Raw genomic sequence first — 24,219 nt, forward strand, 5'->3', positions numbered from 1 at the left:
CCTTGGCTCACAAAAAAGTATATTGGTATCTGAAAAAGCAAGCAAGTTATAAAATTATTAACAAATAATTTTTATATTATTGAAAATGTTAAAGTCATAAACAACCCAAACTATACTATTCCAGTTCACTGACAAATTTTACAATGTCAATTTTATTTTAAAAGTTCACTTATATTTCAAACAATAATTCCTTATTAAATCCTGTTTTTAGCTCATTTTAAAAAATGCAGGCTGGGCGTGGTAGCTCGTGCCTGTAATCCCAGCACTTTAGGAGGCCAAGGCGGGCGGATCACCTGAGGTCAGAGTTTGAGACCAGCCTGGCCAATATGACAAAACCCCATCTCTACTAAAGATACAAAAATTAACCAGGCATGGTGGCAGGTACCTGTAATCATGGCTACTCGGGAACCTGAGGCAGGAAAATTGCTTGACCCAGGAGGCGGAGGTTGCAGTGAGCCAAGATCGTGCCACTGCACTCCAGCCTGGGTTACAGGGCGAGATTCCTAAATAAAAATAAAAATAATAAAAAAAAAACAAAGTGCTTCAAAATTTAATTTGTATTTGAAAACCCTCCATTACGATTTTTCTTGGCACTGGGCCATGCAAAGAGCCTGCTTCTATATGTAGATTTTATCTCTATATATACATACAGCTTTGTGGGGAAGTTTTCAGTTCCAAATTATTTCCTTAAACATCCTTAACTATATGAACGAATATCATGTTTCAGATCAAGTATAAATTGTTTAAAAATTGTATGCATTCTCTTGGCTTGGACAAATTGTTTTATTTACCAAAAAAATATAGGTTGAGAGATTTATTTTTAGGAATATAGTCTATTTGCTACAAATGTGCATTTTGGTGGATGTGATGGTGACGACAGTGGGGGGGGGGGCAGAGATCAGGTTCTAGAGAGAGCAAGAGATGGAGCGAGTCAGGAGAGAGAGAGAAAATAAGCAGATGGGCTTGAAATGAGCACACATAGGTTTGAGGTGTTGAGGGAAACAGCAGTCATTGCTCTTAGAAATTCCACCTGGGTGGTTTCCTACATGTCTGCAATAAAGCTCTTGAACAATAAATGAAGATAGTAATACATTAAAGTTTATATTTTATTGGGTGTGAAGCTCTTAAAGAACTGCTATTCACTAAGAGAATAAGGAAGACCCAGTTTGAATACATGAACTCCAACTAAAGTAGTACCCACCTTCTGTTTTCTTTTCTTCATGATATCTATGAGTTTTTCTTCTTGATCACATTCCCTCGTCATGATGGTCCACAGCCAGCTGGAGCAGAAATTCACCTGCCTGGACATGGAAGAAAAGGTTATGCTGGGAACCGAAGCATAAATTTCACTCAGTAAGAGTCACTGTCTGCCAGAAGTGGGAATGACAAGACGACCATAGGGAAAGAAATGGGAGTAAACCCTCACATCAACGCTCTTGTCCGTGCTATTTGCTAACAGATGCATTGAGGTAAATGCTGTTACCTCAAGAAGTATTTTCTTCTGGGGATCCTTATCATAATTTTATTTTGAATTCGAACAGCTGTTGTTTAACTACCACAGACCACAATTTATCTATAGCTTAGGGCCATAAAGTTAGCTTTAATGCACTGTTTCTTTTTTCTCCCCTGTATTTGATTTAATTTCCATGAATCTGACACTCACATGCTATGTACTATTTACATATTTCAATATGTACTTTTGCAGATCCCATAAGTATTCAGGTGCTAACTGTGAAAGAATAAATAAAAATGGAAGTTCCCAGTGACAAATTATAAAAGGAAGGAAGAAGAACTCTCAGGTTTCACTTACATGTAAAATATTCTGAACAATAATAGCTCCTTCAGGACCACAAAGCAGGTTTTTCTAGGGTTGTTGGTTTATGGTGACTGCAGAGGAAAACGGATGTTATTTTGGCGGTGAAACACAGCACACTTATCTGAATTGAGCCCTAGGGCTTACCATATAGCAACGGAGAGAGAACTTCAGCTTTATTGAAGAAATCAACAAATGTGACCACTTCCATAACCTGAATGTTTTGTAAAATATTCATGGTTTTTCATTCATGGAATTTTAAAAAACTGAGGTTGCGGTTTCAAACAAAAGAAAACTCTAGGGAAGATAGGAGGGGAAGAAAAAGTCACTCTTGGGAAACTTTTAAAAAGATCCCTATGGGCTATTGTAGCGTATTTAGCGAAGGCTCTTTGTCAGATAGGGTATGAACTAACCTAGAACTCGGGCAGTTACTGGACAGAAAATCAATTTTGGTCAGGGTGAGACGGGCCCAAGACTTGTTCTTTGGTCTTAACTACAGGATCTGAAAACTTCCAAGTAGAGGTCAGAGGACTAAAAAAGCGCTTTCTTTTCTTAGCTCTTTAGCCCGGTTTGTACAGATTTCTGCAAGTCTGGGGAACCTTAAAACATCCATCACCTTTTCCAGTCTTTGAGTTAACAGCAACATATTGGTAGCTGAGCTTCACAATGTTGAGCTCTCCAAGTTGGTTAGGGTGATCTTCAGGCCTCAGCCCTTTTTGAATCCTTGCTTGTTGTAATCAAGCTCCAGAAGGAAATGAGGTGTGATCCTTATTGCAAAAGAATGAGGCGGGCTCTCGGGCTCAGTGATTCACTTACTTGATTTGATGATTAGTTTGCTGGCAATGAATGGTTGGTGCTGGAATGCTGATTTCACAGGCACCCTCACACACATTAGTAAAATCAACAAGTGTGAGACAAGTATCCTCAATTGTAAGTTAACAGTAAGAACACGATGCTCACACACCTGTCCGAAAGGTGGAACCAAAAAGCCAAATTATAGTGTATGTTTTATTTCTGAGCCAGTATTGCTCATGGAAATGGGAATAGTCCAAATAGAAACAAAGTAATGGTGAAAATGTGGGAAGGATTTGCAGGGCCTAATTTGGGAATTTGATTTTGAAGTATGAAAATGATGTCATTATAATTAAGTTTGAATAGTGAGTACACTTTGCCTCAAACTTTTCATTGTATCTCTTTCCTTTAGACCCTAGAATTGGAAATCACTGGAGAGGGGAATAGTTCCTTTTAAGGAGAGTTGCTTGATACCCCAAGTTTCATGAGAAAATTCTAAGCTGATTTACCAACAAAAGAGGGTGAGATAAGCTACCGTAATCATCACCTGGCACCTTTCCTTTGAAAGAGCCTGACAAATGTTAATTAAGGAAACCTCAGGATGCTTGGCCAGGAAAGATAAGCGGTTAATTTCAGCACCTCCGAGAAGAAATGCAAGAGCACCTCTCTGTCCTTTCTTCTCTTCTGAACAGCTCTCAGGTTCTTGACACAGAAAGTCTGGGGACAAAAGGAAAGGGAAAGGGAGAAAAGGCCCATTCACGAATGTCTGAAGGAACGCGGGCTGCTTCCCTGAGAGTGATGTGATTTGACTGTGGCAGTGTCTCTTCTCTCACCCCAAGCCCAGGAGGGTTATCAGTGAGCAAGGGAGAGGGAGCATCTTGGTCCTATTTTACTTCATTCTGAACAAATGGAATCTAGCGTAAGAGCTACTTATGTGGTCTAGTTGCACGGTACCCCAAATGCTGCTGAGCCTAATGTACTTTTGCAGATCCCGTATGTACTCAGGTGTTAAATGTAAAAGAATAATTACAAATGAAGTTCTCAATGACACATTTTAAAAGGAAGGAAGAAGAACTCTCAGGTTTTGCTTACATGTAAAAGGAACCCACCATTGAATTAACCACAGTCATGGCTTCCTGCCCGAGTCTCCATGAGATAGCTCCCTATTGACTGTAGCCCCAGCCCAGCCCTGTCTATCTCAAGCCATTTCACACTGAATCATAGCACACAGGTCTGGGACTTGAGGATGCTTATCTGACTGAAGCTTAACTGAGATGAATCATCTTTATAAATCTATTTTGGTCCACTGATAATTGCTTTTTAAATGAAAGCTTTTTTTTTTTTTTTTTTTTTTTTGAGATAGTCTTGCTCTGTTGCCCAGGCTGGAGTGCAGTGGTGCAATCTCGGCTCGCTGCAACCTCCACTTCCCGGGTTCAAGCAATTCTCCTGCCTCAGCTTCCCGATTAGCTGAGACTACAGGCAACTGCCACCACGCCCAGCTAATTAAATGACAGCTTTAAAAAGTCTTCTTAAAAATAGAGAACATGTTCCCTTTCTCATTCTTCTATAAGGTGTTGAAGTCAATGAGCATTTTATCTTAAGAGGCAGATATTTATTTATTTATTTCTATTATTATTCTTTTTTATTATACTTTAAGTTCTAGGGTACATGTGCACAACGTGCAGGTTGTTACATATGTATACATGTGCCATGTTGGTGTGCTGCACCCGTTAACTCGTCATTTACATTAGGTATGTCTCCTAATGCTATCCCTCCCCGCTCCCCCAACCCCACAACAGGCCCCGGTGTGTGATGTTCCCCACCCTGTGTCTCATTGTTCTAATTGTTCAATTGCCATCTGTGAGTGAGAACATGCAGTGTTTGGTTTTCTGTCCTTGCAGCAGTTTGCTGAGAATGGTGGTTTCCAGCTTCATCCATGTCCCTACAAAGGACATGAACTCATCCTTTATTATGGTTGCATAGTATTCCATAGTGTATATGTGCCACATTTTCTTAATCCAGTCTATCATTGATGGACACTGGGTTGGTTCCAAGTCTTTGCTATTGTGAATAGCGTGGAGGCAGATATTTATATGGGATAAAGAGATCTTGTTTTTACTCTTAATGTGACTTGTTTTGTGTACATATATATTCAATTAAGTTGTTGTCAGAGCTATTCTGATAAATCTTTAACTCAGGACCCAAACATCTTTGTTGCTGTTTTTTCTTAGTGTGCTGAGAATCTTAAGAATATAAAGAAAAATTTTTTATTGCTAAGGGGTGTGTGTATGTGTGTGTGTGCAGGGGTGGAGGCAGTGGTGGTGGGAGAGAGTAAGAGGGAGAGGAAAAATGAGAATGAGAATTTTTGATGTGCAGATGAACTGTGCTGGACATTAATGGATTAATTTTTAGCAGTGTAAGAGATTTATACAGATCAAGCCAGAATCAGTTTGGCTGTGGGGACTGGGGAAATTTTCATGATAGCTGAAATGAATAGAACTGCTATGTTGTGAACTTATTTATGTAAATAGCCTGGAAACGATCTTTTGTTCACCTATGAATTATGCTCAGTCATGTATTTTATACCTTGATACTATATATCTCATAAGAGGCATGGAGTTGACCTGTGGACCGGCTGTATGTTTTGGGGTGTTTTTACATAACTCAAATAAAAATTAATCTATATACTCATTTAGTACAGATGGAATGAAGTATACAAAGATGAGTAAGTCATAGGCACAGTCAAGAACTGTAAAAGACCTGTAAGCAAAGTGCTAACTGTAAACAGGTGAACCTACCACAGCTTCATAGATGTTGGTAGAAGATATGAGATTCTTGGGTCAGAAACAAATGATTTTATTAGTCACAGCAATGACAGTAGCCAGAATTTGCCCTGGTTCCCTGAACCGTAACTCTCACAGTGCAACATGAAGAGGGCCAGGTGACCCTGCACATCAAGAAAGTTGCATTGTAGAAGAACCCTGGACTTAGGAATCCGAGATCTTTTATAACAAGCAGTAAATGTGCCTGCTCTTTATCCTGGAGGGAGAAATTATCCTTATTATACTGGACCATACGCCCCATACTCCAAAAGGAGACACTATCTTCCAAAGCTGTTTGCTATACAGACATCCTGGAACAAAGACAGGTGCAGAAACATGAGAGACCTGTGGAGGATTTTTAAAAAATCTCCACCCCTTGTTTCTACACCCCAGCTTCTGGCAAATTTAGGCATGAGTATGCCACTCCATCTGCTGCTCTGGTTCATCTGACGAATAGAGGCCGGGGCCAAATCCATTCAATTTATCTCTTATAGTATTTAATTAAAACTACTATCAACAGGAGTTCAAGCAGCAGGACAAGGCCATCCTGCAGTATTAACCTCACCATGACTTAAAGAGTTCCAGATTCCATAAGCTGAACCAATTCAATGAATCATCCAGATCTATCTTACAGCCAGGTAGTATTCCCCTTTAGTTTCCACAGTGCCTTTTCTCCTTGGCCCAAGGCATTCATCCAGATGCAGAAGGATGTGTTAGTGATTGCACAGACTTGTCCTGGCCTGCAAAAAGGAAGCTTAGGGCAGTTCTACCATCCATAACAACCCTGGCCTTTCATTTTTTCTGTTTTTTCTTTTTTTTTTTGAGATGGAGTCTTGCTCTGTCGCCCAGGCTGGAGTGCAGTGGCGCGATCTCGGCTCACTGCAAGGTCCGTGTCCCGGGTTCACGCCTTTCTCCTGCCTCAGCCTCCCGAGTAGCTGGGACTACAGGCGCCCGCCACCACGCCCGGCTAATTTTTTTGTATTTTTAGTAGAGACGGGATTTCGCCATATTAGCCAGGATGGTCTTGATCTCCTGACCTTGTGATCCACCCGCCTCGGCCTCCCAAAGTGCTGGGATTACAGGCGTGAGCCACGGCACTCGGCCAACCCTAGCCTTTCAAAGCGTAAGTTTTGCATTTCTTTTATTAAATTTATTCTTAAATATATATATTTTTGATGTTCCTAAAACAAGACATGTTTTCTTTCTTTCTTTCTTTCTTTTTTTTCTTTTTTTGAGATGGTGTCTTGCTCTGTCACCCAGGCAGGAGTGCAGTGGTGTGATCTCAGCTTACTGCAACCTCCACCTCCTGGGTTCAAACAATTCTCCTACCTCAGCCACCCCAGTAGCTGGGAATACAGGTGTTTGCCACCATGTCTGGCTAGTTTTTGTATTTTTAATAGAGGCGGGGTTTCACTATGTTGGCCAGGCTGGTCTCAAACCCCTGACTTCAGGTGATCCATCTGCCTCCACCTCCCAAAGTACTGGGATTATAGGCATGAGCCACCACGTCCAACAAGAGTTGTTTTCTTAATTTCATTTATGGTTTGTTCATTGCAATCATATTGAAATACAATTTATTTTTGTATGTTGATGTTGTATCCTGCAACCTTGCCAAACTCATTTATTAGTTTTAATAATTTTCAGTATGATTCTGTAGAATTTTCTATATATAAGATTATATAATCTGTGAATAGAGATAATTTCACTTCTTCCTTTCCAATCTGAATGCTTTTTATTTATTTTTCTTGCATATTTGCCCTGGCTTGACCGCTAGTATAATGTTGAATAGAAGAGGTTAGACTTGACATCCATGTCTTTTTCCTCGTCTTTAGGGGAAAAGCATCCAGTCTTTCATCATTAAGTATAATGTTAACTCCAAGCTTTTCATGGACGCCTTTTATCAAGTTGAAGAAGGTTTCTTCTCTTTATAGTTTGTGAAGTGTTTTTAATCATAAAAGGCCATTAGATTTTGTCTAATCCTTTTTGTGTATTTATTGAGATGATCATGTATTTTTTTCCATTGATAGGGTATGTTATATTAATTGATTTTCAGATGTTAAAAAATCTTGCATCCTTAGGACAAATTCCACTTACTTGATTATGGTGCATGATTCTTTTTATATGTTGTGCCAATGTTTTGCTGGAGATTTTGTGTCCATATTCACAGAAGATATTGGCCTTTAGTTTTCTTGTTTTCTGATAGCTTTTTCCATTTTAGAATTGGTAATACTGGTCTCATAGAATGAGCTTGGAAGTGTTTTCTTTTATATTTTGGAAGAGTTTGTGAAGAACTGGCATTAATTCTTCATTAAATGGTAGAATTCAGTGATGAACCCATCTGGACCTGGGCTTTTCTTTGTAGGTAGCTTTTAAAATTACTACAGTCATGCACAACATAATAATACTTTGTTAATGATGGGCCACATGATAGTGGTCTCATAAGATTATAATGCTATATTTTATAGTACTTTAATATGTTTAGATGTGTTTACATATACAAATACTTACCACTATGTTACAATTGCCTACAATATTCAGTACAATAGTATGCTGGGCAGGTTTGCAGCCTAGGAACAATCTAAACCTAGGAGCAATCACACTGAGGCTATACAGGTTTGTAGTTATCTATACCATCTAGGTTTGTGTAAGTACACTCTATTATGCTTGCACAACAACAACAAAACTGCCTAACACATTTCTCAGAATGTATCCCCATAGTTAAGTGATGCATAACTTTAATTCAATCTCTATACTTGTTATAGATCTATTCAGATTGTGTATTTCCTCCTGTGTCAATTTTGGTGGTTTGTGCCTTTATAGGAATTTGTCCATTTAAGCAAAGTTATCTAATTTGGCGTATCATTGTTCATAGTATTATTTTATAATCTTTTTCACTTCTATAAGGTCAGTAGTGATGTCTTTTTCATTTCTGATCTTAGCAATCTGAGTTTTCTCTCTTTTTTATTGATAAATTTAGCTAAATATTTATCAATTTTGTTTTTTAAAAGCTACCAACTTTTGATTTCATTGATTTTCTCTATTATTTTTCTATTCTATATTTTATTAATTTCTGCTCTAATCTTCATATTTTGTTTCATTTTTGCTTCTGCTTGCTTTAAGTTTAGTTTTTTTCTTCTTCTTTTTCAAATGTCTATTTTAAGATATAAGTTGAGGTTATTGACTTGAAATCTTTCCTCCTTTCATTTGCAGTTGTCAGTTTTCCTCCAAGCACTGTTTTGCTGTATCGCATATGTTTTGGTATGTTCTATTTTCATTTTCATTCACTTGAAATTTTTTCTTATTTTCCTTTTAATTTCTTTTTTGATCCATTGGTCATTTAGGAGTGTATTGTTTAATTTTCCCATATTTGTGAGTTTCCCATTTTTTTCAGTTATTAATGTCTTATATAATTCCATTGTGGTCAGAGGACACGCTTTGTATTATTTCTGTTTTTAAAAATTTATTGAGAGTTGATTTATTGCCTAACAGACTCTTCTAGAAAATGTTATATGTGTGCTTAAGAACAATGCATATTCTGCTGTTGTTGGATGAAATATCTTATAAGTGTCTTCTAGGTCTAGTTTATTATGTTTATAGTTCACTAGGCTTACAGTGTCTTCAGGTCTTCTGTTTCCTTGTTGATCTGCTTAGTTGTTCTATCAATTGTTGAATGTGGAATATTGAAGTTTCCAACTCTTATTGGTGCATTGTCTATTCATTCCTCTTTTCATTTCAGTCAGTTTTAGTTCTAAATATTTTGGTGCTCTGTTATTACATGCATATATGTTTATGATGGTTATATCTCCTAGATGGATTGACCACTTTATCATGATAAATTGTCCCTTTTTATATCTAGTAACATTGTATGTTTTAAGTGTGTTTTGTCTGAAATTAGTATAGCCATTTACTCCAGCTTTTTTGTAGTAGCTGTTTGTATGGTATGTCCTTTTTAAAAAAACCTTTTTTATTTTCTATCTATGTATTTGAATGAAAAGTATGTCTCCTATAGACAGCATATAGTTGAAACATATTTTTTTAACCTGACAGAGTCAGACAATCTCTGTCTTTTGATTGGACTGTTTAGTTCATTCACATTTACTGTTATTTTCAATTACAGTTGGGTTTACATCTGCCATTTTAATTTTAATTTTTATGTTTTATGGCTTTTTGTTCCACTGTTTTTCCTTGACTGCTTTCTTTTGCATTAAGCTAATATTTTCTAATATAGCATTTTAATTTCTTTAATAATTTTTTCACAAATTATTTTTGAACTTTTTTAGTGGTTATTCTTGCTTACAATATAGATCTTAACTTATCACAATCAGCTTCAGATTTATACTAAATTAATTCAAGCGAGATATAGAAATATTCCTTTTTCTTCTTCTTATGGTATTTTGTTATATATGTTACATCTATTTTTCTTTTCCCTCTTTTTGTGGTATTATCATAATTATTAAATCCATACAAGTTACAAATTCAAAAGGACTGCTATAATTATTACTTTATATAATTTTGTCTTTCAAAAAAGCTAAGAGAAGAAAAGAAGGTGAGTTTATACTTACACCTTTTATTAAATTAGCTTTGTATTTATTGTTTCTGGTTCTCTTCATTTGTTACTCCGAATTTGAGTTAACATCTGGAGCCATTTTCTTAGCCCAATACAACTTCATTTCTATCTATCACCTTTGTGCTGTTTTTGGCAAATATATTGCATTTCTATATGTTATAGGCCCAATAACACACTATATACATAGTGTTCTGTACGCTTATTTTTAAAATAAGAGAAGAAAGTAGAATCAATATGCATTTATATGGGTTTTTTTATTACATGATTGTCTTTACTGGTGTTCTTTTTTTGTGTGTGTGGATTCTAATTACTATCTGTGGTCACATCAGCCTGATGAACTTCTTTTAGTATTTCTTATATGACAGATCTGTTAGCAACAATTTTTTTTTTTTAGTTTTTATTTATCTGGGAATGTTTTCAATTTTCTTTCAGTTTTGAAGAGTAACTTGCTGAATAGTTTTTTCCGTGAACACTTTGAATATATTATCCTTTGGTTTCCATTGCTTCTGCTGATGAGTCCATTGTTAATCTTATTGGGGCTTATCTGTAAGTGACAAATTGTTTTTCTCTAAGTGCTTTTAAGAGTTTCTCCTTGTCTTTGATTTTCAATATTTTTACTATGATGAGACTGCTTCTGAATCTCTTTGTGTTTATTCAACTTGGAGGTTGTTGAGTTTCCTAGATATGTAGATTATTTCTTTTCAATGCATTTGGTAAGTTGTCAGTCATTATTTATTCCCATATTTTTTCTACTAATTTCTTTTTCTTTCTCTCCTTCTGGTACTCCCAATATGGATATGTAGATGTGCTTAATAGTATTTTATAGCTCTCTAAGTCTATCTTTATTTTTCTAATGCTGATTTTTGTTGTTGTTGTTGTTGTTTGTTTGTTTTTTGTTTTTTGAGATGGAGTCTTATTCTGTCACCCAGGTTGGAGTGCAGTGGCATGATCTCAGCTCACTGCAACCTCTACACACATCCCTGGTTCAAGCAATTCCCCTGCCTCAGCTTCCCGAGTAGCTGGGATTACAGGTGCCTGCCACCACATCTGGCTAAATTTTTTGTAGAGATTTTTAGTAGAGATGGGGTTTCATCATGTTGGCCAAACTGGTCTCCAACGCCTGATCTCAGGCAATCCACCCATCTTGGCCTCCCAAAATGCTGGGATTACAGGTGTGAGCCACTGCACCCGGCCCTTTTTTTTTTATTTTAATTTTTTGGATTTCATACCTTCTACTGATATAGCTTCATGTTTGTTAATTATTTCTTTTGCTTCTCAGACCTACTCTTAAGCCCCTCTGGTGATTTTTAAATCTTAGTTATTGTATTTTCAACTTCAGAATTTCCATTTGGCTTTTAAAATATATATATAATTTCTACCTCTTTACTGGTATTCTCTATTTCATATGACATTGTCCATAAATGCCCATTGTAATCATTCTTTTATGTCTTTAATTATGGTTTCCTTTAGGTTTTCGAGTATATTTATAATGGCTACCTTGAATGCTTTTTCTGTTAGATCCAATATCTAGTTTCTCTTATAAGCAACTTCTGTTGTCTGTTTCTTTGCTGGTGTACTATCTTCCTGTTTCTTTGCATATCTTGTAATTTTTTTGTTGGATACCAAGAACTTTTGATAATATAGCAACTGTGGATGCTGGTGCTCTATCCTTCCCTCTCTCCCCCCACGCTTGTTATTTTTATTTTCTTGTTTACTGTTTAACGGATTGGCTGGATTATCTTTTGTGGTGTCTATTTCTTCCTGCAGTATAACCCCTCTGACATTGATCCTCAGTGAATACAGCCTCTGGTATGCCCACAGTTACCCTGGGCTGACAGTGGTTGGCCTGTTTTTGAGAGCCTCTTTCTTTGATGATACTCAGCTGTTAAGTTCAAGTAACTGCTGGATGATTGCTCTATTTTTTTCAAGACTATTTTGACTATTAGCTTGTTGAATGGCTTTGGTAAAAAAGGCATATTAGAATGCAAATGCTCCAGAGAACCAAAAACACTGTGACTCCTTTTAGTTTCAAGAGCCACAATATTGTGGCTAGATTCTGCTGATCATACTGGAAAAGTAACACCACAATCCCCCCAAAATGTCAGTAGCAGTGAGGTACCACTGATAGCTCCGAGAAGGGGTTAAAAGTCTGATATGCTCCATTTTCCAGGAGTGGATGGGAGCCGTACCCTGTGTTACGTTGCCTCACTCACTGTAAAATAAATGGGTTGACTTGGCAAGAGTCAGAAGACTGGCTTGTCATGATAACTCAGCATCAAAAAACATATGGTCCTTTACTTTTTACTTAGTCTATGATGGTGCATGTGTTGCCATATTCAGTATAAGGACAGATCCAGACAGCACCAGTGGCAGTCTGGATGGTACAAACTCAATCAGCAATTTGATTCCAGCTAGTTCCATCAGAGAATGGGCCTTTACCCTGGACTCCTATGTGAGTAACCCAGAAGATTTAATTAGCAGCCATGATTTTTTTTTTTTTTTTTTCATTTCGTGAAGCAAAATGAGGGTATCTTTAATCTGCCAGCCTACAGTTTTCCAAGTAGCATACCAAACAATTAGACTATTGGTCCTAGTCCAAAAGCCAGTCAAAATTTAACATAGTTTGTTGAGGGGAATAGTGGGCAGAACAGTGAGAATGGACTTGAGTTCTACACACTGATTTGAGCAGACATCTACGTTTTTGGTTGTGCATGGCTGTCAGTAAGGCTAGACAGTTGCAGCGACTCAACAGACACTATTGGTTTCAATTTAGCCCAACTATGTGTGAACCAGGCCCAGGCCGAGGTTCAGGAGTTCCATTGAACAACAGTTTTGCTTCAGGCAACGGAGTTAAGAGTAACATCTTCCCCAAAGAGATAGCTGGTGTTTTTCAGGTATAATCACAATGCTGTTAGTGTCTGCCCATGATTGTTGAAAATTTCCCACCTTGTATACACACTATAAATGGATGTCTCTGTAACCATTGTCTGAAAGAAGACAGCACCTTCTGCCTCCTCCAGGATGAATCTACCATAAGTTGTTACCATGGGATATACCTGAGGCTGGCTGCTGCATTGGTGAGAAAGTTCCCCCTCTTGGAGGAGAGTTAGAAACAACCAGGGTACTGCCCAGCTAGCAGTCCGAGTCTGCTTCTTGGGACTTGGCCTAAGCCCATTAAGTTGGGGAATTAAGGAAAATTCCTCCTCATTAACAGGCAATAAAATGGAGAACCACTTATTGCCCAGTTAACCGTATAATGTGGTCAACATGTTTACTGATAATTCCCATGGATTTCCCTCAAAGTCCATTAATTAGTCTACAAGACCCTTATCTTTCTCCTTCCTGAAAGCCATGTCACTGTCAGCATCCCATCCTTGCTGCCAAAACTGCTAAGAACTATGAAGGGTCTGAGATTTCACCCTACTTGCAAAAAAATTACCAAGTTTGCCTCTGTATTCATTATATATTGTTTAGTAACTGTATTATAAAAAATTTAACAGCTTAATTAATACCCATAGATTATTTCATAGTTTCTGTAATGGAATTCAAGCATGGCTTAGCTGGGTCCTCGATAAGGCTGCAATCAAGATGTTAGCCAGGATTGTGTTCTCATTTATGGCTTGACTAGAAAAGGATCTGCTTCCAAGGGCACATACTTGCTGGAAGAATTTAGGTTTTTTGCAGGCTTTGTACTGGGGCTTCAGTTTCTTGATAGCTCTTGGCTAAAAACTGCTTTCAGGTCCTTACCACCTTGGCCTTCCCAACATAGCCACTTGCTTCCTTAAGGCCAGTAAGGGGAAAAAGAGTCTCCTTGCATGATAGATGTTACAACTGTCTGTAATGTAATCATGTACACGTAGTCACATACATCCTACAACCTTTGCTATATGCTGTCTGATAGAAACAAGTCATAGGTCCTCTTCAGACTCAACAGGAGGTGAGTCACCCAGGGTGTGAATATCAGGAGGTGGGAATCATGGGGCCTCTTTAGAGTCTCTCTATCATAGTTTCAGGAGTGCTGGCAGAAGACATGAGACTCCTGGATCAGAGACAAAAGACTTTGTTATGCATAGAAGCAAAACCCAGAGTATCTGCATTTGTGCTGATTTCCTGAGTGCCATTTCTCAAAGTGTGATGTGAAGAGGGCTAGATGGTATTTGCACATGGAGTAGGGTGTGTTTTGGGGAAGGAACTCTGAGCTTAGACAGACTAGATTTTTTTATTAGACTCAGTAAGCATGCCTGACCTATGCCCTTATTGCTGTGAACCATAAGCAGACCTGCCTTTGCTCTGAAGGGAGACACTACCTCTATCTTCCAAGACTGTTTGCTCTGTAAACGTCCTTGAAAAGATAGTCTGAAACCAATGCAGCCAGAACCTCTGCTTGGAAGATGTGCAGAAGCATAAAACTAATGGGAAAATTATTTCCTGGTGGGCATATCTTGACTATGAGGTGCATACCTATGTATAATAGGAAAATATAGATATGTACATAAATAACTGTAATGAATGAGTGAGTCTGAAAAGAAATTCAGCATGCTATGAAAGCTCAAAGGAAGGCAAAGTTATTTTTAACTCCAGGGAACAGGCAATCCTTCACAATATTAATTGTGAAGCATAATGAGGATTTCAACTGGCAAGGAAAGGTGGAAAGAAAGGAGGAAATGAAAGAAGCAGCAAGGGTAGAAGAAGGAGGGAAGGTACCACGTAGGTTCCTCATGTGGGACAATTAGTTTGACTCAACACTGGATTAAGAAAAGGGCAGCATGGTATGGAGAAAAGTCTGAAAATGTAGAATTTAGTTGGCTAATTGTGGACCTTGAATACTTATTTAGGTGCCATTAAAGTGTCTTGAGGAGTCTGGTTGGTGTCACGAAAGTGTTTTGAGTGAATGAGTGTAAGGGAGCCATTAATTCAGTATTATGCTTTAGGGGTTGTAATCTAGAGATGATGGGATGAACTAGAGTTGGCAAAAGACTTGAGGCAGAATTCCTAGTGAAAAAACTATTTTAAATGGTACAAGCCAGAAGGTGATGCAAGTCTAATGTATTTCTGTGGTAGTGAGAAGAAAGAGGTGCAGTTGGACGTAGACCTCTTTCATTGGCACAGCTGGTTTGACTTGGTAGCTCATTGCTCCTATAATGGAAGAAAAAGGGAAGAATCAAGGGGATCCTAGGTAACCGAGAGGCTGGTGGCCCCAACAGGAGAAATAGAGAAACTATGATAAGGTACAGATACCGGGGAGAATTTGATAAATTTGGTTTGGAATCAAAAAGAATCCCTTTGTAAATGAGCCCATTTAAATAGTTGGGTGATATCTTAATGCACTTAGACTTAATTTATTTGGTACAATACAAATTAGATGTCAAGAAAAGTCTAAAGCATTGTGACTCAAATTCAGGACCACCTTACTAAGTTTGGGTGGTAACAGGTAGACAGAGATTTTCTTCCTTCATTTGACTGACATCATGCTTAGGGAAAAGAACAATCCATTTAAATAAGGATTGGTTAGAAACTGTATCATTTCCATATGTTGAAGGTCAGAAAAATTTGATTGTATACTATAGTTCATTCAGGTAGGAGGAGGCCATTTTTAAAGGCTAAACTTTATTATCTAAGAAGTAGGTCTTAATTTTTAAACTCATTGACTTCATAGGTGAAACACACACACACACACAAACTTTTCTCATTTAAGGAGAGTTATTTTATACGTTTTTACATAATTTGATCTTACCCTTCGATGCTGAGTACCTGGTATAGCCACACACTATTGTTTCTTCAAGAGTAACCCCTTTCTAAACAGTGTGTATTCACCAGGAAGTGCTAGAATAATTTTTGCTCCCACTGTCATTTTTAAAGTTTTGTTTCAGAGCCAGCTTTCACGGTATTTGTTTTGCACTCAAAGAAACCAAAGTTATAATTAAGGCAGCTTTCATGTGATAGTACTAGGCACCTGGACACTTACTTACCAGGGAAGAGGGACGGAGCAGGAAAGGAGAGAAAGACAGAAAGCAGAGCCCTGAAAGTGCCTTCTTTCTTGTTCTATGTTTTAGAGGTTAATAAGATAACTTTATAAAATAAAAGAAGGAGGCCAGGCGTGGTGGCTCATGCCTGTAATCCCAGCACTTTGGGAGGCCAAGGCTGGCAGATCATGAAGTCAGGAGATCAAACCCATCCTGGCCAACATAGTGAAACCTTGTCTCTACTAAAAATACAAAAAATTAGCCGGGCACGGTGGCACAGGGCTGTAATCCCAGCTACTCGGGGGGCTGAGGCAGGAGAATTGTTTGAACCCGGGAGGTGGAAGTTGCAGTGATCTGAGATTGTGCCACTGCATTCCAGCCTAGGTGACAGAGCGAGACTCCATCTCAAAACAAAAACAAAAACAAAAACAAAAAAAACTTACTGTGACTTTTATATATTCAGTTTTAAAATCTTCAAAACACCTTCATTTATTTATTTGAGTAGGGACAGCGTCCCACTATGTTGCCCAGGCTGGTCTTGAACTACTGGCCTCAAGTGATCCTCTCACCTCAGCCACTCAAAGTGCTGGGATGGCAGGTGTGAGCCACTGTGCCTAGCCCATTCCGTTTCTTTTTATTCTCATTTTACAGATAAGAAAACTGAGGCTCAGAAGCATTTAATCACCTTCCCTCAGCTATAAAGTTTGTTTTTTAAAAATTATACTTTAAGTTCTAGGGCACATGTGCACAACGTGCAGGTTTGTTACATGTGTATACATGTGCCATGTTGGTGTGCTGCCCCCATTAACTCGTCATTTACATTAGGTACATCTCCTAATGCTATCCCTCCCACCTCCCCCCACCCCACAACAGGCCCTGGTGTGTGATGTTCCCCTACCTGTGTCCAAGTGTTCCCATTGTTCAATTCCCACCTATGAGTGAGAACATGCGGGATTTGGCTTTTTGTCCTTGCGATAGTTTGCTGAGAATGATGGTTTCTGGCTTCATCCATGTCCCTCCAAAGACATGAACTCATTCTTTTTTATGGCTGCATAGTATTCCATGGTGTATATGTGCCACATTTTCTTAATCCAGTCAATCATTTGTGGACATTTGGGTTGGTTCCAAGTCTTTGCTATTGTGAATAGTGCTGCAATAAACATACGCGTGCATGTGTCTTTATAGCAGCATGATTTATAATCCTTTGGGTATATACCCAGTAATGGGATGGCTGGGTCAAATGGTATTTCTAGTTCTAGATCCTTGAGAAATCGCCACACTGTCTTCCACAATGGTTGAACTAGTTTATAGTCCCACCAACAGTGTAAAAGTATTCCTATTTCTCCATATCCTCTCCAGCACCTGTTGTTTCCTGACATTTTAATGATTGCCATTCTAACTGGTGTGAGATGGTATCTCATTGTGGTGTTGATTTGCATTTCTCTGATGGCCAGTGATGATGAGCATTTTTTCATGTGTCTGTTGCCTGCATAAATGTCTTCTTTTGAGAAGTGTCTGTTCATATCCTTGGTCACTTTTGGTTGGGGGTGTTTGTTTTTTTCTTGTAAATTTGTTTGAGTTCTTTGTAGATTCTGGATATTAGCCCTTTGTCAGATGAGTAGATTACAAAACTTTTTTCCCTTTCTGTAGGTTGCCTGTTGACTCTGATAGTAGTTTCTTTTGCTGTGCAGAAGCTCTTTAGTTTAATTAGATCCCATTTGTCAATTTTGGCTTTTGTTGCCATTGCTTTTGGTGTTTTAGACATGAAGTCCTTGCCCATGCCTATGGCCTGAATGGTATTGCCTAGGTTTTCTTCTAGGGCCTTTATGGTTTTAGGTCTGACATTTAAGTCTTTAATCCATCTTGAATTAATTTTTGTATAAGGTGTAAGGAAGGGATCCAGTTTCAGCTTTCTACATATGGCTAGCCAGTTTTCCCAGCACTATTTATTAAACAGGGAATCCTTTCCCCATTTCTTGTTTTCATCAGTTTTGTCAAAGATCAGATGGTTGTAGATGTGTGATATTATTTCTGAGGGCTCTGTTCTGTTCCATTGGTCTAGATCTCTGTTTTGGTACCAGTACCATGCTATTTTGGTTACTGTAGCCTTGTAGTATAGTTTGAAGTCAGGTAGCGTGATGCCTCCAGCTTTGTTCTTTTGGCTTAGGATTGTCTTTGCAATGTGGGCTCTTTTTTGTTTCCATGTGAACTTTAAAGTAGTTTTTTCCAATTCTGTGAAGAAATTCATTGGTAGCTTGATGGGGATGGCATTGAATCTATAAATTACCTTGGGCAGTATGGTCATTTTCACAGTATTGATTCTTCCTATCCATGAGCATGGAATGTTCTTCCATTTGTTTGTGTCCTCTTTTATTTCATTGAACAGTGATTTGTAGTTCTCCTTGAAGAGGTCCTTCACATGCTTTGTAAATTGGATTCCTACTTAGGTATTTTATTCTCTTTGAAGCAATTGTGAATGGGAGTTCACTCATGATTTGGCTCTCTGTTTGTCTGTTATTGGTGTATAAGAATACTTGTGATTTTTGCACATTGATTTTGTATCCTGAGACTTTGCTGAAGTTGCTTATCAGCTTAAAGAGATTTGGGCTGAGACGAGTTGGGGTTTTCTAGATATACAATCATGCCATCTGCAAACAGGGACAATTTGACTTCCTCTTTTCCTAATTGAATACCCTTTATTTCTTTCTCCTGCCTGATTGCCATGGCCAATACTTCCAACACTATGTTGAATAGGAGTGGTGAGAGAGGGCATCCCTGTTTTGTGCCCGTTTTCAAAGGGAATGCTTCCAGTTTTTGCCCATTCAGTATGATGTTGGCTGTGGGCTTGTCATAAATAGCTCTTATTATTTTGAGATACGTCCCATCAATACCTAATTTATTGAGCGTTTTTAGCATGAAGGACTGCTGAATTTTGTCAAAGGCTTTTTCTGCATCTATTGAGATAATCATGTGGTTTTTGTCTTTGGTTCTGTTTATATGATGGATTATGTTTACTGATTTGCATATGTTGAAGCAGCCTTGCATCCCAGGGATGAAGCCCAGTTGATCGTGGCGGATAAGCTTTTTGATGTGCCACTGAATTAGGTTTGCCAGTATTCTATTGAGGGTTTTTGCATCAATGTTCATCAGGGATATTGATCTAAAATTCTCTTTTTTTTTGTTGTGTCTCTGCCAGGTTTTGGTATCAGGATAATGTTGACCTCATAAAATGAGTTAGAGAGAATTCCCTCTTTTTCTGTTGATTGGAATAGTTTCAGAAGGAGTGGTACCAGCTCCTCCTTGTTCCTCTGGTAGAATTCGGTTGTGAATCTGTCTGGTCCTGGAATTTTTTTGGTTGGTAGGCTATTAATTATTGCCCCAATTTCAGAGCCTGTTATTGGTTTATTCAGGGATTCAACTTCTTCCTGGGTTAGTCTTGGAAGGGTATATGTGTCCAGGAATTTATCCATTTCTTCTAGATTTTCTAGTTTATTTGTGTAGAGGTGTTTTTGTGCATACACACTCATATACATATATGTAAATATGTACAATATATGTATGTTTGTGAATATGTATCTTTTTACCTAGTTTTTCTGTTTCTTTTATTGATATTTATTTATTATAGCCATTGGTCTGTGTTTGTGATATTAATTGCATTCCCTACTCCTCCCTCACCCCCAGTTTTGTAATTTGTCTTTTAATTTTGTTACAGGGCTTATTTCTAGTCAGCAAAGTTTTATTTTCATACATTTCAATGAATGTTCTATTGCTTTTGAATTTTAGGTCATATTTAGAAGGACCTTCCCTAGTCCATTATTATAAAACCTTGCTCTTAGGTTGATGGTTTTACATTGTATGGTTTAAGCCTCTGTCCCTTTGGAATTTATTTTGATATAAGTTGGGAGATGGCTATTTTCCCAACTCCATTCTTTCCACATGGTTTCTGGTTGTTCACAAACTATTTTCTGAATTATTTATCATCTGCTTATAAATTTGGAATGCCAACTTTAAAATGTCTAAATTCCTGTGTGTATTGGATCTACTTCTGAACTTTTTATCCTGTTTGCAATATTTATCCACTTGAATTGTTATAGCCTATTGAAATTTATGTTAGACTTGATCACCCCTTTATTATTCTTCATTCTCAGAATTTGCCTCAAAAATCCCCATTTTTCTTTTTATTTAAATTTAAAACATGTTTTCTACAATTTTTTTCCACAGATACAGTTTTCTGGATTTTTTTTATGAAGATTGTGTTAACTTTATTATCTCGGGAAGAATGAATATATTTTTAGTGTTGGCTGCTGCTATCCTAAAATAAGCTCCTTTATTTAAATGTTCTTCCATGTCCCTCAATAGCATTTAAAAGTTTTCTTCTTATGCTGATTTTTTATTCGTGAAAAAAGTCTATTGTTCTTATGTATTTTATTCTTTTATTGCTATAATAAATGTTTCTTTCCCCTTCAGTTCGTATTCTTATTGGTAGTTTGTTTTTATATAGGAAGAGGAATGATTTTGTACTGGAGCCACCTTCCTAAATTTTTTTGTCATTGTGGTTTTTCAATTGTTTCTCCTATGCGTTTAGAGGTAAATATTGCCTTTTTTTTTTTGGTTTGTTTGTTTTGTTTGTTTGCTTGTTTTTGAGACAGAGTCTTGCTCTGTCGCCCAGGCTGGAGTGCAGTGGCGCAATCTCGGCTCACTGCAAGCTCCACCTCCTGGGTTCATGCCATTCTCCTGCCTCAGCCTCCAGAGTAGCTGGGACTACAGGTGCCCGCCACTATGCCCGGCTAATTTTTTTTTTTTTTTTTTTTTAGTAGAGACGGGGTTTCACCGTGTTAATCAGGATGGTCTTAATCTCCTGACCTCGTGATCCACCCGCCTTGGCCTCCCAAAGTGCTGGGATTTCAGGCATGAGCTACTGCGCCCAGCCAATATTGTCTTTAAATAATAAATGCAGTGGTTAGTACTTTCAGAACAATGTTGACTAATAGTGATGATGAGGACATGTGTGTCCTGTTCCTGTCTTTAATAAGACTGCATCTAATGTTTCTGCATTAAGCATGATTGGAGAGTATCTCTTGGGTTATATGTAATGCTTCATGGCCATCATTTTCTAAATATTCCATAATTTCAGGTTTGATCTTATTCTTTACTGAGTTGTTTACTAGAGAGTTTTAATATTTCAGATGATTATTTTCTAGTGAGTTTTATTTCAAAATTCTCTTATATAGTATGCCAAGCTGTTTTTCTTTTTAATTATTTCATCTTGTGCTCTGTTTTGTTTCTTATAATTTTAAAAGTTTTAATTTTTGTTCTAGTAATTATTTAATAACCATAACATATAATATGCTTAATCTTCTGTTCTTCAAGAGAGTATCTATCAACCCTCTAATATGAGCAATTGAAATTTAATTTGTCTGTCTTACATACTTCCTCCTATCATCCAATTTTAATTGTTTATATTATTTTAAAAAATTATATTTATATCTCTAAGTGCAGTTATTGCTTTGCTATTTAATATGTCAGGTTTAAATTGCCTCATTTGACCCCAGGCTATTAAAACAATTTTTTAAGAAGAAATAAGCAAACCTGTGTTTCCTTTTACTTTTTTTCCTCCCATCTCAATTAAAAAAAAAAAATCATACTGCCTGGGCACAGTGGCTCACCAGCATTTTGGGAGGTGAAGTACCTCACTTGGCATTTTTGGAGGCCAAGGTGAGTGGATTGGTTGACCTCAGAGCTTCGAGACTAACCTGGGCAACAAAGTGGGACCACATTCCTTAAAAAAAAAAAAAAAAAAGAAAACAGAATTAAAAAAATATAATTCCTACATTGTCAGAGTTTAAAGTTATAAAGGTCTATTTTTTAATTTACAAGTCTCATATTCGTTCAAGTCTTGATCACATAGCTCCATGGTTTAAAATCCTTCCTGCCTGTTCTTTAGCCATAGTGACTCTATTTTTTTCTTGGTTGTCTGAAGTTACTTTTCTGATAGTTTCTTAATAAAGCTACTGAGATTTAAAATCTTTTTGTATATGAAAAAGTGATTGTTATATTACAGTCTGTCTGGGTTTAAACTTCTTCAGTCACATTTTATTTCCTGGAGGGTCTTCTAGGCACTGCTCCTCTGTCTTCGGGTATTGGTTTTTCTAAACTTTGAGACTAGCATTTTTTTCTTCCTTGAAATACTTGATCTGTTGCCTTGATCCCCACATTATTCTTTTTTTGCCTTTGAAGTTTAGTAACTTTCTGGGATGTCTCAAGGAGAATATTTTGATTTTCATTTTTCTTTTTCTTTTTTTTTTTTTTTTGAGATAGAGTCTTGCTTTGTTGCCCAGGCTGGAGTGCAGTGGCACAGTCTCGGCTCACTGGAAGCTCCACCTCCCGGGTTCACACCATTCTCCTGCCTCAGCCTCCTGAGTAGCTGGGACTACAGTCACCCGCCACCACACCTTCCTAATTTTTTTGTATTTTTAGTATAGACGGGGTTTCACCATGTTAACTAGAATGGTCTTAATCTCCTGACCTCGTGATCCACCCACCTCGGCCTCCCAAAATGCTGGGATTACAGGGATGAGCCACCGTGCCTGGCCCAATATTTTGATTTTTCTATAATAATTTTTCCTTTGATGTAGTCTGTCCTTTTTTCCATAAATTCAAATATTATAATTTTGGCAACTTTTCTTGAATTATATCTGTATGTTTTCTTTTTTATTATTTAACTTCTACAGGGACAAACATTATACAGCTATTATGTTTTCTGTGTCTGTCTTACTTGTCAATCATTTTCTTTAACATTTTAAGCCTGTTTAGTCCCATCTCATTTTGTTTGCTTTTCCACATTCCTGTCATCCACGTCCCCATTATACTTTCAGTATCATTGGTTCTCTTTTGTATTACTTCTAGTCTAAACTTCATTTCTCCACCACCTTTTTTTGAAGGAAAATTTGTATTATTTTAATTATTTCTATGTACAGAAAACTCAACAGTGTATATTTAACCCAGTTTAGTGGAAGTTCTTTAGCCTTTGCCTTTTTGAGCTTGGCAACACGAGCCACAGACTTGGGACTCAGGACATTGCCTCCCCAGTGACGGTGGATCTCATCGTATCTGTCATTGTAATTGGTCCTGATAGCTTCCACCAGCTTAGCCAAAGCACCTTTGTCTTCTGAGTTAACCTGTGTGATGGTGACAGTGGTGCAGGTCTTCCTGTGGACTAGACGTCCGAGTCTTGCCTTCCCCTTGATAATGCAGTAAAGGACCCCCATTTTACAACACAGGGCAAGCAAGATGACAACCAGCCCGATGGGATCCACGTCATGTGCAATCACCACCAGCTGAGCTTTCTTGTTCTCCACTAAGGTGGTGATAGTGTTAACTCCTGCTCGAAGGACAGGTAGTCTGTTAGTGGGGACGTCCCCTTTGCCAGCAGATTTCTTCTCAGCCTGGGCCAACAGCCTCTGATTCTTCTCTTGCTTCATCTCTGGCCTGTACTTGTGGGCCAGCTTAAGCAGCTGAGTACAAGCTGCTAGCAGTTAGTACTAGCTGTTTGGTGGTCCAGGGCTTGGGTGAACTGGTTAATCGCAGGAGGCACTTTCAGCTGCTTATAGAGAATGGCTCTCTGCTGCTGCAACCTGATAGAGCGGGGTCATTTTACAAAGTGGGTGAGGTCTCTTTTGGGCTGGATGTCCTGTCCAGTGCCAAAATTCTTAGGCCTTTTCTCAAACAGGGGATTCACCACTTGCTAGACCTCCTGCTTCTTCATGACAGCAGGGGCCGGAGCCACCTTCTACCCCTTGGCCTTCTTTCCTTTTGGCATCTTGGGCAGCGGGAGGAGCTCCATTACCTTTTTTGTCCTACTTCTTCCCTTAACTCTTCAAGCTCATGGTTTGACTAATTATGTTAGTCCCCTGTACATTCTCTGATTGTTGCATATTACTTGAGCTCTTGTTTGTAGGGGCAATGGATTTGTTACATTTTCAAAATTTATAATTACATATTTTTTCTTGCTTTCAGTGGCTTTATGCCAATATTTTGGGGTAAATGTCATTTCACTTGCATTTTTTTCTTTCTTTTTTATGTTATATTTTTGTGATTTTTACACTAGTTCATTTTACTAAAGACTTTCTTTTTTTTTTGGAACAAAGCACATTTTCTCTGGACCAGGTATTTTTAGGAGGCTAGTCTTACAAAGAAGGCAAAACTATGTTTTAGCCTTGCAAAAATTCTTATGGCTTTTGTAGGTTATTCCTTTAGATTTTT

The 24,219-nt window shown here is 37.8% G+C and overlaps 1 long non-coding RNA gene and 1 pseudogene across 1 annotated transcript in view; one reads left to right on the top strand and one right to left on the bottom strand.

Annotated features, from left to right (window-relative positions):
• The window catches only part of LOC123572884 (uncharacterized), a 35,134-nt gene extending 33,576 nt beyond the window's left edge, over positions 1-1,558 (top strand). Inside the window, exon 4 of the long non-coding RNA XR_006697427.2 lies at positions 1,277-1,558. This is a non-coding gene — a long non-coding RNA (uncharacterized lncRNA). The remainder of the gene's footprint in view (positions 1-1,276) is intronic.
• A 21,313-nt stretch (positions 1,559-22,871) lies between these two features.
• On the bottom strand, positions 22,872-23,776 carry LOC102129205 (large ribosomal subunit protein eL8 pseudogene; annotated as a pseudogene).
• Positions 23,777-24,219: the final 443 nt, after the last annotated feature.

Source organism: Macaca fascicularis, chromosome 4 (genome assembly GCF_037993035.2).
Source record: "Macaca fascicularis isolate 582-1 chromosome 4, T2T-MFA8v1.1".
Lineage (NCBI taxonomy): Eukaryota > Metazoa > Chordata > Mammalia > Primates > Cercopithecidae > Macaca > Macaca fascicularis.